The 18,121-nt window shown below is 38.4% G+C and overlaps 1 protein-coding gene across 8 annotated transcripts in view; it reads right to left on the reverse strand.

Annotated features, from left to right (window-relative positions):
- The window catches only part of ARPP21 (cAMP regulated phosphoprotein 21), a 173,313-nt gene extending 156,028 nt beyond the window's left edge, over positions 1-17,285 (reverse strand). Inside the window, exon 1 of one of the 8 annotated variants that reach the window (XR_012157455.2) lies at positions 16,653-17,284. The gene's annotated coding sequence lies outside the window, so the exon portion shown is untranslated. Of the gene's footprint in view, positions 1-14,639; positions 14,871-16,444; positions 16,594-16,652 lie in introns of those variants that run through there. The other 7 variants (XM_073333012.2, XM_073333016.2, XM_073333017.2 and 4 more) reach the window with 7 other exon arrangements.
- Positions 17,286-18,121: the final 836 nt, after the last annotated feature.

The following is an 18,121-nucleotide window of genomic DNA, read 5'->3' on the forward strand; positions in this document are numbered from 1 at the left end:
CCTATAGAACATTATAGCAATGATATAGATGATATTTTAAACAAAGTTCTAACATATTAAGAAGTCACACAGAAAACCCTAGTTTGAAAATACGTAACAGTAAAGAGTCTCATTCACTGGCAAATACTATTTCACATAACGAATGTACGTGGATTTTCAAATTCAGATGTCACAAAGTCCAATACATTAAATTGGAGCTACCAAATCCCACATACATAATCATTACATACATTGAAAAAGATTATAAAGGGGGGGAAAAAACAACACACACACTCATTTTTTTAAAATGGGGCAATTATTTCAGAAGTATAGTTTTGTCAAGAAACTGTAATTAATAACTGTGAGACATTAAGGGGGACTTAATGTAATCAATATTTTGTCCTAAGCACCAGCAAAACAAACTTTTATTGCAATTAATTACAAAAGCCGTTATTTGTTTGAACAAAGGAAGCAATTATATAGCATCTATCCACAAAGTGCAAATAAGGACGCAAATAGAAGGGGATTCCTGTGCTAATAAGCAAGAGGGCAGTGATTGGTGTGCAACTGCATCAAAAAATTCCCTAATATTTTTGTCAATTTATTGTGCTCTGCAAAATTGAGCACCTGATTACTCAGTTAAGCACACGATGGAGTGCATAAAATCCATTACTTACACTGCACTAAACACTTAAAATTTGTACTTGTGGGAAATGTTTACATGCTTGAAAGGCATTCTTTGAAAAATGACCCTACATGGACTAAGTATAGGTACATGATGTGTGTGACTATGCACTTGAGGAGTGATCCAAAGCTGAAATAAAATCAATTGAAAGACTCCCGTGACTTCTTTGATGTTTGAGTCAAGTCCTCAAATGTCAATGAGCCCAAGACTTGTGCTTTAATGCATTTACGCACTTGATAAGTTTTAGGGTATGTTTACGCTGCAATTAAACACCTGTAGCTGGCTGCATCAACTGATTCAGGCTAATGGGGCTGGGGCTGTTAAAGTCAATGTAGATATTCAGGCTCAAGCTGGAGGCAGGTTCCGGGACCTTTGCTCCTGCCAGAGGTAGACAAACTCTTGTTCTAACCTCAAGAGCTTCTTGTTCTAATCTCTCTCCAATGGAGTTTAATTTGCCCTGTTTATAACAAGGATTTGACAACACCCATCCAGATTATACTTGCAATTATTTGGTATGTTTGATTTGAAAATTAACTGATGGTAAAAAAAAGCAGTGAAACAAATAATTTTATGCTTAGATATAAAAACATAAAATGTTTACATGAGAAAAAACAACACATATGTGGACACCAGTAGGTATAGGTAAATTGTTGCAGGGAAGATAATTAAACATTTAGTATATATGGATTTGTTGTTTGAGAACAATACAATATATTCTAAACTCTATGTCCCAAACAGCTTTAGAAACTAAGAATGGGAAAACTACCTGTTCCAGGGACAAAAAAAATCATAGATTTTTCTTCTCTTCACTATCAGTTGAATATGCAATTTTTAAAGCTGACAGGGGCACACACAATAAATATATATGTAAAATGCTGTTTACAATATAATACATTACATGTTTAATGAGATTGAAATAGAATTTAAAAGCTATTTATAACAATGCCTCACACTTGTGCTGCTGGAAGAGCTAAGTGACTTGAGAGCTAAAGAGAGAGTTCAAAGTTGCATCATAATGCTGACAGTAAAAAAAAAAAGGAAGAAAGAAAGCAGCAATATCAACATCTCTACTATAGGCATGCAAGTAGTATTTAGAGGGAATACTGCAAATATCATGGTAATGTTGCTTTAGTTATCTAAAGCAAGATCAGTATATCACTGCTCTTTATTTTTGTTTTCTTTACTCGGTGACCCTGATGTGTCATCCAAAAGTTCACTTCTCTCAAGAATTCTTTGAAGTTGCAATGTTTTAGGCTTCTGATATTAAGAGGAAAAGGAATTAGGTCCTTGCGATATATTTGGGATGCCTAATTACATCAGGAGCGTTCAGTAATAGAGTACTATATTTTGTAAAGTCTGAATGCCAGAGCATGGCAATCAGTAAATGATGAAGAATTTCACTTCAATCCTCCTTTCAATCTATTCCATTCCCAAAGCTTTTTGAAAAGTCTTTTCTGACATTTTCATCTGTGCAATTGATTTTGTCCTCATTGTCCACAAATTGCCTAGACATTATACAAACATACTTTTCTTTGACCTGGTTATAATTCAGGGGTTCTCAAACTTGGTTGCGGTGCAATGCCCTTCTAACAAAAATTACTACACTACCTCAGGAGTGGGGACCGAAGCCTGTGCCCACCCCAGGTATGGGGACCAAAGCCGAAGCTCAAGGGCTACAGACCCAGGCAGGGGGCCTGTAACCTGAGCCCCGCAGCCGAGGGCTGAAGTCCTTCAGCCCCGGGCCCCAGCAAGTCGAAGCCAGCCATGGCGACCCCATTAAAACAGGGTCCCGACCCACAGTTTGAGAACTGCTGTTATAGTCGGTTAGTTGTTCTTTTGTTTTGTTTTTTTTATCTGTGATGTGTACGTGATGCAGATGATACATTTTTGTTTGTTTTAAATCAAATCATTTAGGATTCTTCTAAATTCCCTCTGGAGAGGGACCCTCGTTCAAAGACTTGATGATGTAGAGTGGTGGGAGGAGTCCTATTCTCCTTCCCAGCGGGCATCCTGCATTCTAAAATTTTTCATGAAGAAAAGAGAATCCAGTACAGAAGGATGTTCATTGTAAAGGAAATGCAGAACAATGAGGACTCACATTGCTGGGATTTCTCCCTCTGCACTATTGTTTCATATACGGCTGTGACCCCCTCTTTGAAGGGTTTCACATTGTTCAGTACCCCTGTTTGACAGTCTTTACTTAATCACTGGGGTTGACCACTAGTGGAGACCTGGCCCTTCATTAAATAAGCATGTTTAGAGGTGTCCCTTTGAGGGTATTAGCATGGTATAGGGTTCCGTGTTTAATGCCATGACTATAGTTTGAAAGCATTCACATTGTTGCCAAGGGACTCTTTTTTGAAGATAGCCATATTGTTAAGATACTTGCATTGGAAAAAAATGTCACTGTAAAAGATATCCCTGCTGGGGAGAGGGGAGGAGACAGAGTACTCAGAACTGCCTGATTTCCGCAAGTACTTTTAATTTATTTTTCTTAGTGACCATCCACATCCCTTTTCAGTAAAAGGAAATATATTCATGAAACTCCACACAAAGTACTACAACAAAGTGTTTTTCTGAAATATTTCCAAAAGAATGCCCTTTCTCTGTATGCTACTGACCATTTCAATTTCTGACTATAAACTATAAAGTCCTTGATGTATTTTACCACTCCAAGAATATTATAAATACCACAGACAAGGAGGCAGGCAATGACATCATTAATAATAAGCCCTGCAGACAGTGATTATATTTTATTTAAGAGCAAAACAAATGGACCAAAAGTACTCAGGATCCTGAACACACAAGTCAAAACACTGAGCTAATAGATGCAGAGAGCAGCAAAGAGCACCACAGACAATTCTTGTCAAGATTATTGTCAACTAACTAGTCAGAATTTCACTTTCATGTTCTATTTACTGAGATGAGTCAAGTCACAGAAACAAACATCCTTTCTTGAATTTTCCTTATGCTTATACTCCACACCTGCACTTACTAATACAACCCTACACTGGGATTGTCTCCTTTTGGAGAGCTCATAGTTCATACTAGTGCGAATGGAAGTTAAATGTGTCCCTCTTTCAGATCTTATATCCTTTTGAATCAGGCATGCTCCTTGTTCTCTTGTATTGTAAGGGTGTACCCCTCTTCCATAATGGGACTCCCTTCCATTTAGCAACACAGGAATGCTATAGTGGGTGGAGGAGCAGGTCTCCTTGGCTCCTTTCCAGGACCAGTTTTTCATACTATTGGATGAGCCTAGGAAGGTATCAATGGAGAATGAGATTTGCAGAAGCAGCTAGTGAACTCCCACTCAATACAGCAGCGGTTTGGTCCCACGTGTTCTCCCTCCCCAGCGTGCTGCTGCAGTGGCCAATGAGGGATGGGGTAGCTGCTGCAGAGACTACATGGTTCATCTCCCTTTTGCACCTAGAGAGACAGGGGGACATCAGGGCGGTGTCTAAAAAGGTAGTTCCCTTGCAGCTGCAGCCTCACTCACAGCAATATGGGTACACTCAGATAGCACTGAAAATTTTAACAGAGCCTTTTGCATTTTTGGGATGGCTGCAAAGAAGTGTTTTTCTCCCTCAAATGTAGTTTAATTTCTGTCCATGATTATCACTCCACTATGCATAGGGCTGGCATGAGGATTTGGGAAAGGCCTAGTGAGTTTATCCTTTTGGGATACACTCAAAACTTAATTTACTCATTTTATATCAAGTATGTGTGCAGAGAGTATGATCTTTAAACTATACCAGCCTCCTGTTTACAGAATTGGAGCCCTGTTGTATATTCTTTTCATTCATAGCATTTGGTTTATATCGATTAACATTTCCAAGTCTATCTTTGCAAGGTATACAGCTAGAGACTTGCATTTTTGTTAATAAGAGTGGACATTTTCCTTTATAGGGCCTGCAGGTTGCCCGAGTTTAAAAACAGCTCACACCAGCCTCTTCCAGGTCATCAGTATGACTCCGCAACATATACACACTTTCACAAGATCTGATGTCACAATTATCAGTCTAGTAAAGGACTGCACAGGATTCTTTTTAGAGTTCCATCAGTATGTTGCTCCTGCAGTCCAGATTCTGGCACCTTTACTTGTGGTGAGCAGAACCTTAATGGCAAGCGATCCCATTGAAACAAAGGGTTATTCAGTAAAGGTGGCAGAATTTAGTCCTCAGAGAGGCCTACCATTCAATGCCATATTAAAGCTAACCGAATAGATGCTGCATCACTCCCAGCCGGGTATCAGACCACAACAGAAATCATCCGTACCTCCCCTATTTCACCTCAACAGACAATTCCCCTCAACTATTTATTACTTCTTGTCACTAGTCTGTGTTATTTTCATGCCAGAATTAAACGGTATAGAGGATGCATAGCGATTTAGGCACTCTCAGTGACCAGAATACGGAAGAAGTTAATAAATTAGATTGGTGACCTGGCAGCTGAAAACAAGGAATTCTCCTGCTACATTTTAGTAAAGGAATAAAATGGGTAGGAGAAAAAAGTTAGATTTAAAGATTGAGTCTTAGGCACTATAAACAAATTCTGCTTTTTCAAAGATCAGCATACCTAGCTTGCAAATTATGGCAAATCTCTACATAAAATTTCAACTGGACACTGCTGCTCAATTTTTGTGAATTTTTGAAACGTGGTATGGCTTACCACCGCCCATTAATCTCTATTTTAACTGTTGATATCTATCATATATCTTAAAGGTTATGCAATCCTGAACAAGCTTCCTAGTCAGCTTGCCCCCCATCCCGCACAAATATAACCTAGGTCCACATAGTAACTATGATTATTAATTATTATATTATGTAAAGCATGCATAATCTTCAATTAATGGTGCAGGATCTAAGTTTATCCAACATTTATATGGTATATAATACAAAACAAATCTCCATATAATAATTTAACCCAATTCTTATTACCCAAAAGTGATAGTTAAAGTTACAAACTACACCTAGTTCAAAAATACACTGCATATGACCATTATTTTATGTTTCGTTGTAACAACTGCAGCATTTCATGGCCACACCTTAGTGAGCAGTCCACAGCCAAAGAGCTTCCATGTAAAATGCCTTTCACATTACAGAAATGCTGTAATAGCCTCTCACAATTTTGTAAAAAGAAAAGGAGGACTTGTGGCACCTTAGAGACTAACAAATTTATTTGAGCATAAGCTTTCGTGAAGTGACCTGTAGCTCATGAAAACTTATGCTCAAAGAAATTTGTTAGTCTCTAAGGTGCCACAATTCCTCCTTTTCTTTTTGCGGATACAGACTAACATGGCTGCTTCTCTGAAACCTGTCACAATTTTGTGTCATTTCCATTCTACTTTGTTCTTTGAGCAACTGAGTAAAATGAAGGGATATGACAAACATTACTGATCAAGAATGAAAAAATAACCTATATTAATGGATAGAGGCAACAGGACACAAAATCCTCCAAGGAGCATCATAAGTCCACATGATTTCACTGACTTCCAGAATCTGGATTTAGATCTCCGTGTTAGCAGAAGGATATATAAAAATTCATGGAAGCTAAACAAATTAATTTTAGCTGCACATCTGAAGAGGCTCCAAAGCATAAATTATTCCTTAAAAATTCAATTGTAAGATCTTCCTTTTTACAGACAAACATATCCGAAATAACTTGTCTGGAGAAAATGCACATTTTTAGTTAGATCATGGTTCCTCCTAAAGATCCAACAAAAGAAACATGAAGAGCTTGGGGATCTAACCTCCTCCACTCTTTGGAGCATGGTGGAATATTTTGTATAACATGCTTTAAAACAAACTGCATCCCATACTGCTTTAAAGAGTTAAATAATTTAGGACTGCCCGTTGGATTAAATTACAAAATAAGTGTAAGTTCATTGTATGTTGTATTTTATCCATTATAAGGCATGTAACTAATTTCAGAGAAAAAATTAAAAGGCATCAGCAAAAGAGGGAAAATAAATTCTGAGATATTTGGAAAGTGCTAGAGAGTTGATGAGATAAAGGAAAGCTGTTTCAAGTGGCGCAATCTGCAAAGGAAAAAGCACTTGCACGAAGGGTAGTAAGACTGCATGAAGGAACAGATTGTTAGACAAGTGGAGGGGACTGGTAGGGAAGTAGAGACACAGGTACAAGTAGGCAGAAGGACGTAGATGAAGGATTTTAATTTATGATTTTTTTTAAATGTTAAGCATGCAAGGTTCTCGGTTTTTTAAAAACTTACTACATTTTTGCAGCATAGATGCTGGAACTACGTATCCTGGGGGTGCTACTGCACCCCCTGGCTTGACGTTGTTTCCATCATATACAGGGTTTACAGTTTGGTTCAATGGTTCTCAGTACCCCAACTATACAAATTGTTCCAGCACCCCTGTTTTTCAGAGATCCTTAAAGGAAAAGAAGGTTTCGTGATTCAGGAACTGGAGTGAGACTCAAGAAGACCTGGGGTCAATTCCCAGCTCTGCAATATGTTTCTTATGTGACCTTGGGCAAATTACTTAGACTCCCCATGCCTTGACTCCTCATCTGTAAAATGGGGATAAAATAGTACATCCTTCCTCCCATCAATTGTCCGATTTGTCCATTTATATTGTTGTGTAGACTCTTTGGGGCAGGGACTGTGTCTTATGTGTTTCTACAGTACCTAGCACAACAGAACCCCAACCTTGGTCAGAACTTCTAGCTGCTACTAACACAAACTTCAATGGAACACAACAATCATGCTTCAAAAATATGTATTGTTACTTTTTGATTTTTCCTTGTTCTAATCTGATATGCTAATCAAATATTTAGCAGCTATACTCTCTGGCTAATAAATTCTGTACTAATACCAATTACACTTGGAAGTGCCCCATCTATTGTTCTATTTAAGGCAAGACTAAAGAATTATATGTTTGTTGTAGTTTTGTCTAGGTTCTTAGTTGATTAGAACTTGTTGAGATTTATCAAATTTTGCTTAATCTTATTTATCAGCAAAAAATAAAAACAAAGGAGAAAAATGTGCAATGCATCTTCTGTTTTCTGATAAGTATTGATACTGTTTTATTGAATTTAGATATATAGCAGCTTGCAACATTGATAAGGACACAAGATGCCCAAAGAAAATGCATCTTGGCTTTTCATCCCCCCCGGATACTGAACATAATGACAGAGAATAAAGTTAGTAATGATTTTTTGACCATAACATTCTTGAATAAATTATATGTAAAGGAACAATCATAATTTGTGAGTCCCCCTCTGTTCTCCTTTCTGAAAAAAAAAAAAAAGTATATACATATGCATGGGGAGTAATAAATGCATCAAAGAAACACACGGCTTTGAAAAAGGCATATGCTGCCATATTCTTCTCCTGAATTGTGGGAATGGTAGCAATGCAGTAGAGGACAAGCCAAAAGGTGAGCAGACGGAGCATCCATAAGAACCAGAGCTCAAACATGACTGCCATCCATGAGACGGAGCATCCATGAGAACCAGAGCTCAAAATTTGACTGCCATCCATGCTCTCTGCACCATCCGCCCAAACACAACACACACACACACCTTCTCCAACAGCACAGCTAAAAGTGGCTAAAATGCTGCACTGGCTTTCGTTTCCCACAACTTGCTGTGTGCTCCCAACTCCTCCATTAGCACTGGAAAGTCATAGCGGAGAAGAGTTTATATAGACACAGTTGCCAATACATTATGCACAGACCTCATCCTGGCCTTTTAGGCAGGGGTAAGTGTCACCTCAAGTATATGGCTCCCTCAACATGAACAGAACAGATCAAGGACAGAGTATACCCCTATACTACTTCTCGTAATGCAATCCAAAGTCTTCATTGACACATCAGTGCTAATTTACTTTTTTAATATCTCTAAACATGATTCTTTAGTTCCATTTGCAGCCTACATAGTAGTCCTAGGTAATCCTTCCTGTTATTTAGTTACTATGGTATAATAATCTCACCTACATATGATAAATATATTGGGAGAACAGAGAAGGACTCACAAATATATACCTTGGTCAAATATGATAAAATTTACTAATTTATTTTGACCTATTCTTTGTCCTATGCATTACAGCAAGGAAAGATCTCCTTCCCCAGCAATAATTTTATCAGAATCAGAAATGGGTTTGCAATTGTCTACAATATTTTGGATTATATTGTGCTGGAAGCAGATAAATGAGAGCATATATTCTGATATTGTACTTTAATATGCCTTTTTTCAAGTTATTATGCTTACTTTATAGATCTATGTATTTTTTCTATCATTTGAAGTTAGTTTTTCTGAAATGAATACAGAAAGCATGAAAGACCAAGTCAAACCTCCTTCCTTTAAAACATCATGGATTATGAAATGCATGATTTATAAGTGATAAAACTATCAGATACATTTCCAGGGTTCACATTAAAATTAGTGGCCTACTGTAAAAAGTGAACAGTTCATTTGATGGGTTTCTCTTAAAGCTTTTAGGACATTAACTTTTCTGACTCCATGACGAGTATTTTCTAACACATTAAGCAAGCTAGTTCAAAATTATTCTTATTGTTATGCCTCTGCTAATAAATTTAGAAGGTGGCATTTCAACTCAGAAATGGAAGAGTATTATTTTAAACAGAAATATAATTAAATTGTGTGCTCAAATGACCACCACGCCTTAAAGGTTGGTTTGCACCGCAACAATTCAATATTTACTTTACTGCAACTGAAAGTAAAAAGTTCAACAACATGAATGGTTGCACTGTCCAAATTCCCCATCCCCATTATTAAAACCCACATTACTATAATGTTTAATATAAGACGACAAATCAGGATGTCCTAGGTAAAATTCCCCATTGATTTCAATGGGACATTGATCAGGTAAATGCTTGCACTATCAAACCCAACACAGCAAAAGGTTCATCTGAACATGAACAATTTGAGTACTGCTTATAAAGTTGATATCATGGCTCTAACCATTGTAATTCACACACTATGGTCTCATTCATCAGAAAAAGTTCTGTCACATTCTCTTTACTTTGGGCCACATTGTGACACCTTGGCTGATCCTAAACAGGGCGTTGCATCACAAGAAGCCCCATTACAGTCAATAAGACTCACCATGAGTAAAGCTATTATTACCTGATCCTTATTCTGTAAATCAGTGGTGTTCAACCTGTGGTACATGGACGCCCAGGGGTCCGCAGGCTATGTCTAAGATTTACAAAGTAGTCTGCACCTCCATTCAAAATTTTTTAGGGGGTCCACAAATGAAAAAAAGGTTGAAAACCATTGCTGTAAATGACAGAATTTGCAGTATGTTCTAAGTATATCTACTCGGTTCAATATGACTAAGAGTTCAACTCATAATGCAACAAAAATATAAAAAACACTGCAATGCACAGGAAATTAAAATGTACAAGTGTGCTGTTGATCGCAGGATTCACATTAGATTCAGAAGCCTTATTTTCACAAATCCAGTGAAATCACTGCTTTTTGCCAATTAGGTACTGGATAAAAAGAAGCCTGCAAGCAACTGGATGTTCACATATTTGATTTGGGTATTTTAGCACAGAGTGAGAACAACAGGACAAAAGACAGCAAAACTTTGTGAGCCTGAAACAAAAAATTGTGCATTTAAGTGATTCTCCCCCCCGACACTCTTCTACTGTCCAGTTAAGCCTTCCTTCGATTCACAAGCTTGAGGACTTCTGGTTTAGAAAAAAGGTAGCTTTTACACATCTGGGGGACTTTTCCAAGCTCATACAGCTTTAATATTTATTAAATGTTTATACAGTACCTGTAGTTGATATACTGCCTAAAACAAAACTGGAAACATACCAACCTGCACTAAGATACTGGAGGGCTTTTTTTTGACAGTTGGGGTTTTTTAGTACCTTGCCTCCCCTCTCCCCCCCCCCCCTTTAAATTGTGACTCACCACCTGGAAGGAAGATCAGAAGCAGATGTCTTATTCACTGCAAGTACAATAACAATGTGCCAGTTTCTCTGTGGGCAGCTCTTTGTGTTTCACTTACCAAAAAAAATTTACTTTTCCTCTCACACAGTTTAATATACAGTATGTGAACGATCACAAAGAAATTTTGCCATGAGAACAGTGATATACAGTTATTGGATCTAGAAACCTATATTTTCTTACAAATTACTCAGAAATCCACTGCTTTACAACAACACTAGCGATCCAAACCATAAATGTGTTCCCAGACATTGCTGCGTGCGTGCGTGTTTCAGTTAAAATTGTGTTGTATTATATCTGTATAGAAAAAAAAGCTTCATGGCTTCTTGAGAATGTAGTAGAAGAACATATTACAGTATCTAAGATTTTCAACCATGCTTATCACAATGGTGACTAGCCACTTAATCTTAAAATTCCCTTAACTGATGCCTATAAAGTCTAAAGTCTTATTTATTTTATTTATTCCAGCTTTCCTTTCCCATTAGGAAGAGTTAATTTAGGAGTAGAAATGCAAATAAACAATCATATGACAATTTGTTTTCAGATACTGGCTTAGTATATTATTTTGGTATCTAGATATATCTAAAGTAATTCCATTAAATATACCATTGTATGATCAAAAATAGTAAACACATTTTTAAAAGGGACAGCTTTCCAGTAATATCCTTCTCCTAGAACAAATTAAAGGATTTATTACTGAAGTATTATTGGAAAGACTGGAAACTGTGTAATAAAAAGAAAGAGCTAGGTACACAAAACTATAATATAATTAACAAAAAGCTTGTGTTAAGACAATTTTATGAGGACCCTGTGGAATTTTTTTTGCAGAAGTGTCACTCTCAGCCACAGTCTCTTTTCATTAGCTTTATGAGCAGATATGGGAAACATTAAGCATTAGTGTGGATGTTTTGTGTGTTCTTAGATTCTAAACAAAAATCAAGCTAAAAGGAAAGATATAGAAAACATTATACTTACAGAGAAACCATATGCAGGAAAATGTTACTGACAAATTTACGTAGTGTACATCCACCACTTGTTCTAATCCATGGAATCTACAATTGGAGGTATTCAAACTGGAAACCCAAGTCAAGCAAATACAAGTAGCTATATGTAAATATTATACCTAAGTATTTTGGGCCTCCATAGACATATTGGTACAAATTCCACAAGAACAGAATGTACAAGTAAGTTATCCACTGCCCCAATAAAAAACAGTACCATAATCTTCACCTGTCTTTTATTTTTCTAGAAAAGCATACACACACATACCATAATTATGGCAGCATTATAATGGTGACCTTTCCAGCTAGCAAGCAGTTAACCTTGTGGTGGAGTTTGCGGTACTGCCCTATAATAAGTATCCTACTGGAAACATTTCTTAACGTGGAATTATCAACTATCCAATTCATAACTTATAACGGGGTACCAATGGGAATATAGATGTGCTATCCATAAAAAATTAAAAGTATCAGTTATCCATACCATTGATTACTTGTGTCAAAGGTGCCTCATTTACCAGTTAGGCACAATTTAAAAAAAAAAAAAAAAAAAAAAAAGCAAAAATCATCATAAAATTGTACTACTATACACACGTGATTTTTAATGTAGTTTTATTTTCATCTATGTCTTTCTGAAAGCCATCTTGTCAGCATATCAAAAGCGGTAAACTTTGAAAAACAAACCAACGGCAATAAGACAGAAAACATGGTCTGGTAGTTAAAGCACAGGAATGGGAGTTGGGACAGGGTTCTTTTTCAGGCTGTGTCACAAACTAGCTATGTGAGTTTGGACAGGTCGCTTAATCACTTTGTGCCTCAGTTTACCCACTCTTACAATGGGGAAAGTCATACTTACCTGTGTCACAGGGATGGTGTAAGGCTTAATTAAGCAAGCTTTGGGATGGAAAGTACTACAGAAGTGCACATTACCATATGCAAAGATATGCTTGTCTGTATCTAGTATTTCTAGGACTTCTTCAGAACCGCTCTCTTTCCGCTGGAATTTACACAATCCTTCGCACTTATTCCTTTTAATTTAATATATGTTTCATTCTTCAGGATGTAAAACAATGACCCGCTTGCTTGAGTTACTACCTGCACAGAACAAAACTTCACATCTCATAAATGAATGAGCAAAGGGACAAAAAGATTTTACAAGTTGATTGGTACTGCAGTTACATTACTTTTCAACTGACCAATCTTTAATAATAAATTCATTGAAAATTCATAGCATTCCCTTTAAATGATCATTTGAGTTTCAAATTCTCTTTACATCTAAATAAAGACATTGGGCTAAAAAGACTCCCATTGTCTTCAACAAGCTTTGTACCAAGCCATTATTTTGGGAGTACTCCCTATATGCCAGGTACTGCCAACCTTGCATACGCTATATAATTCCTTACTCTGCAACTAATCCACAGAAATCCATGGTGCTACTCATGGAGTAAGCTGCTACTCAATGTGAATCTGGATAGTCGAACCTGGAACATTATAAATGGCAGGCCAGATCATCAGCTGGTGCAAATCAACACAGCTCTACTAAAGTCAATGGAGCTACACCAATTTACAGCAGCTAAAGATTCGTCCCGGTATTTGGGACACTGATGCAACCTTTGGACAAGATCCCACATTCCTTCTATGTACTGGGAGCTTTGTGTGCACAAGGAATTCAAGATTAAAAAGGAACACTAATTCTAGAATCACTTTCTCAATAAGTGTACTCATAATTCTAAGCTAAAATACTTGATTAAACCATACGACCCTTTAACTGGGTGGAAACCAAGAACATATTGTAGTTTAAAACTTCTTATATCTTTTCAGTTTTCTTTTTTTCGCTACCCCATATTAGTGTTTTATTAGGCCAACTGCTGCTTGCCTTACTCACGCAAGTAGTCCCAGTGAGGTCTTCGGGATAACCTGAATCCTTAGAGTGAGCACAATTTGGTGTCTCAATACTCTGCATGGATCAAGTTTCAAAGACACTTTTTTATACTATATTTGAGTTATTTCCTACAATGAGGATTGTGTTAATGTTCTCATTGATTTAATTCTGTTCTTTATATTGTCTATGTCATTTAGTTTCCTAGGGTCTGATCTCACAAACCCTTGCTCAAGTGAGCATCCCTTACTTGCATTCTTAACCCCAAGGGAATCAACAGGACTACACAGATTTAAGGACAAGCTTCATGAATGTTAGCAGGATTGGACCTTTCAAAAATTACTTAGACCAATATTTTGTAATATTGTAGGGACAGTAGCAGGGGAACAAAATTATTTTGTGTGTGACATCTTTAATCAAGGACTAGCCTCTTTATACGATGCTGGATATGTGGATTGCTGCAAATAGCCAGTGAATATTTTTCTGGCTAAGATTTATGAAACACTTCCCCGTAAAAAAAAGCATTTTAAAAGAGTATCTAAAGACATTTGCATAATGATATTCACTGTAATAAGTCTATAGGTATTTTCTTTTCCTCACATATATCACTCCAGGTTTAGAGTTGTTTGCTTTCTGAAAATATTACATGCTATGCGATATTCACTGAAACAACTTTTAAGTACTGAGAGACAGAAAAACTCAGAAACTTCTGCTTCTGATTGCTATCGCCATAAAATGTACAAATTTTAAACAACAGACGTAAGCACTAAATTCACAAGAAAACAGGTACATTTAAAAATATTTCTTAAAATAATGTTATTTCATCATTAAACATTTCACATGAAATGATCTGCATCAAAATGGCATAATTTTCGTTAGATAATATATCTGTATAATGTCAGAATATACAGATTAATCAACAGTTCCGTAAAGCAACAATTTCTATCCACCATTTATGTCTTCTACAACTTTTAAGGTACTTTTTTATTTTTAAACATTCTTTTTAGACCCCCCCCCAAAAAACGTTTATTTAAAACATCGAATGAATCAGCTTTTTCTTACAATTGAATTTTCATTTATCTTAGACTAATATAAATATATTGAAAGGATCTGAATATTATTCACCATATCTCATTGTCTGCTTTTACCTTTGCAATTTTCCTTTTTCAGTATCCATAACCAACCATTGCTCTGCTCTTCCATTATGCTTCCTTCATTGCAGAGTGAGAAGCTTCTTCATTAAATAGCATTAAAAATAGAACACACCCGAACTCCCAAGCAGAGCATGCTCTAACAGTGCTAATGCCACAGTTCTCAAGGTAACCATGCTCAGTTGGGAACTGAGAGGCAAAGTCAAGGTGAGATTAGTAATTTGCAAGCCTAACTGTGCACACAAACTTGCCTCGATCCATGATGAAGACTGTTAAAACAAAAATTAGTGTGCAGTTAAATTATGTGACTGAAAAGTTGAAGGCCAGCTTAACAATTTTTCCCTCTCCCATCCCCAACAACTTACTTTAATTGTTCGTACTTGGTTAAAATTTGCAGAGTCAATTTTGGAGGATTGTAAGAGAAATACATATTGATTCATACATCTAGTTAAGCGCAGTGGTCAGAAGCATCACAGCGGCAAATCAACCCACCTACTGTGTTGATATCTACTCATTTGGTTTCATTACTCAATATGTTTACAGGACTGTCATGTTACAGTAACACTGGGATTCATTTTTTAAAAAAGGCAATGTATACACCTGAGGAGCGGGGGGACAACAGACCCACTATAGAAACATGAACCAGAAATGTAGAGATATTCCAGGTGGTTGAAACAGTAAGTAAAATAAATAACAATAACAACAACATTAACAAAGTTGCACAAGAATGGGTGCACTGAATGAGTGCATGCCTTGTTTATAGATATAAACAATGCAGTTGAAACAATACACATTCAAATATGCAAAATTTTAATAAACAGTAGCAGCACGGTAACATTCACTATTTATGAACATGGTAAACAGCTAAAATTTTTAACAATAAACATATGGTTTCCAGACTATTATTTTCTTGCATGATCACAATCTTATAAAATAATGATGCTAACAAAGCACATGGTACATGTTTTGCCAAACAAAATGACTACCCAATAGGAACACTCAAGTATTAAACCGTCCCAAATGTTTTTCTTCTAGCAAAGATAATGCAAAAATCATTCCAATTTTTTCATTAATTTTCACAAGTCAGTGGGTAAGTTTTTAAAGCTTTGATTACTAAAAGAGTTGTTAGAATTACTACGTCTTTCTGTATTTCTTATTAAAATACAGATTTTAAATTTCTCGATAAGGTTGAACTCAATTTCTGAAAAGCAGACTCAGGCTAATTATTTTAACTTACTAAAACTGGACAGAACTACTATTACCCAAACTGCCCTATCGTAAAACAATGCTCCTGGAAGCTCCTGCAGCACCTATTACCACTTTGATCATCTTTACGTTTGTATTTCCCCCCAGTTTTAATATAATCCTTAAATTATCTGCCATCTGTTATTTACTATGCAACGCAAATGAAACATTTATGGTCTGAATAATAACACTGCATATAGCATCCACTTCATATTTAGCTATCAGAAATGTGTCCGACCTCACCAGGAAAACTTTCTAAACATCTGTCCATATCTTTCCATGTGAACGCTACACAAGGTAGAAGAACACTACATACAACACCATCAATAAATAAATTAAAACAGTCTTCTTTAATAGCAAATTCATATTTTATTTTGTAAAAACCCAAATACTACAGTGCTCCTGTGCAATACTCAGCTACCAGTCTAGCAACTGCAGAACCAATTTCCCCTCTTCCACTAAAATGTGAATCTAATGCTGTTGTAAATATCACATCTTAAAGTAGGAGCCTTGAAGTCACCTTAGCTCATTGCATATTGCACGCAATAAACACAAACCTTTGTTCTATGCACAGCTCCTGTTTCTCTGCTCCTCAATCTCCAACATTTAAGCCACGCTGGCCACAAAAATTAAAAATTGGGGGGAGGGTGCGGATGACTGCAACAAAACGACAGAAAACACATGCGAGGGGTGGGGTGGGGGAGACAACATCATAACAACAAAGAACACACAGCACACGGATGGTCCACAGCTTTTTGGATTTACCTTGCCTGCAAACTGGATCTGCCCCCAGCTTCTGGGCGGTGTGGGGCTTTTTTGGCGTGTGTGTTTATGTTGCTGCAGCTGCGGTGCTGTTACAGTACAGTGGCGGTCTTCCTGAAAGACATGGTCTCTGCCTGCTGCTCCTCCTCCTCCTCGCCCCCTTTGCTACTCGGGAGGAGACGCTACTTCTCTGGGCGCGTGGGTCTGTGTGACTCGCCCAGCTGGCTCCCGCTGCCTCTTGTCTCCCTCTCGCTGCTGTGCCGCTGTCTGTCCCTCCCTCTCCCTGCCCTTTATGTATCCCTCTGTCTGTCTGTCTGTCTGTCCGCCCTGCGCTAACCCCTCTCTCGCTGCCCGTCCTCTCGCTCGAGCCCCGACTCCGGCTCTGAGCGCTCGCTGGCTCGCGCGCCCGCCGTCTGCGCTGCCCGCCCGCGAGGCTCCCTCTCTTTCTCCCTCTCCCCGCCCACGCTGCGGCGCGCGGCGCCTGGGACCCGAGGCAGCGCGTTCTGCTCGCGCCGGCTCCGCTCCGCTCCCCGCGCGCTGCCCGGGCTCATGCTGCTGGCTCGAGCCCGGCCGCCGCAGCTGCCGGCGACTCCGCCGCGGCCGCTGCCATGGGGCCGGGTCGCCCCCTCCCTTCCTCACCCTCACGCAGCGGAGCGGGAGAGGCGCTGCCCGAGCTGCAGCGCGTGTAATGTGTGTGTGTGTGTTTCCTGCAGGTTGTGCCATCCATTCACGCTGCCCCCCCCCCCCCCCCCGCCCAGCCCCGAGCAAACAAAGCCCAGGAACACACTAATAAGGAAAAGGCTCATTAGTCTCGGGCAATTTCTTGGGCTTGGCTGACACCCCCCCCCCCACATCTCCTTTCCGCGCCCCTCCACCCCACTCCAACAAAAACAAAAACAAAAAGTGGCCCCTTGAGGCTGGAAGACAGTTTAGCACAGGTTTGGGGAGAGGAGGATTAATTACTAGTGGTGGTGGTGGTGCTCCGTGAAATTTGACAGCATCTGCACTGATCAGCGGAACTGGTGGAGGAAAAAGACACTGCAGCAGGTTGTTGGGTGGGAGCGGATAAGCCCCCTGAAAAGGGGGCACACGAATGATCCCCTCTTTTCCTCCCTCCCCCCACTTCTGCAGGGCTGCAGCTAGTTTCTCATTTGATCATATTTCTTTCAGAGTTTTGCTGCACGCAATAAAGCAGGGAGAAACATTTCTAATAGATCACCCCTTTGACAATTGCAGCCCCGTTTGCCCAGTTGAATACATCCAGCCGATCATTCTGCTCCCCAGCAGAGGAAAGGGCATTTACCTCTTTGCTACGTGGTTATTAATATGCACCAAAATTATAGCTGCACTGTACAGTCCCAGCTGTAATGGCCATAGATCATTTAGAGCAGATCCAGCAATTCAACTGCTGGAAATGCATGTTCTGTGAATAATCGTGTATATAGTACAATGCCCCATATTACAATAACCTG

Source organism: Lepidochelys kempii, chromosome 2 (assembly GCF_965140285.1).
Source record: "Lepidochelys kempii isolate rLepKem1 chromosome 2, rLepKem1.hap1, whole genome shotgun sequence".
Classification (NCBI taxonomy): Eukaryota; Metazoa; Chordata; order Testudines; family Cheloniidae; genus Lepidochelys; species Lepidochelys kempii.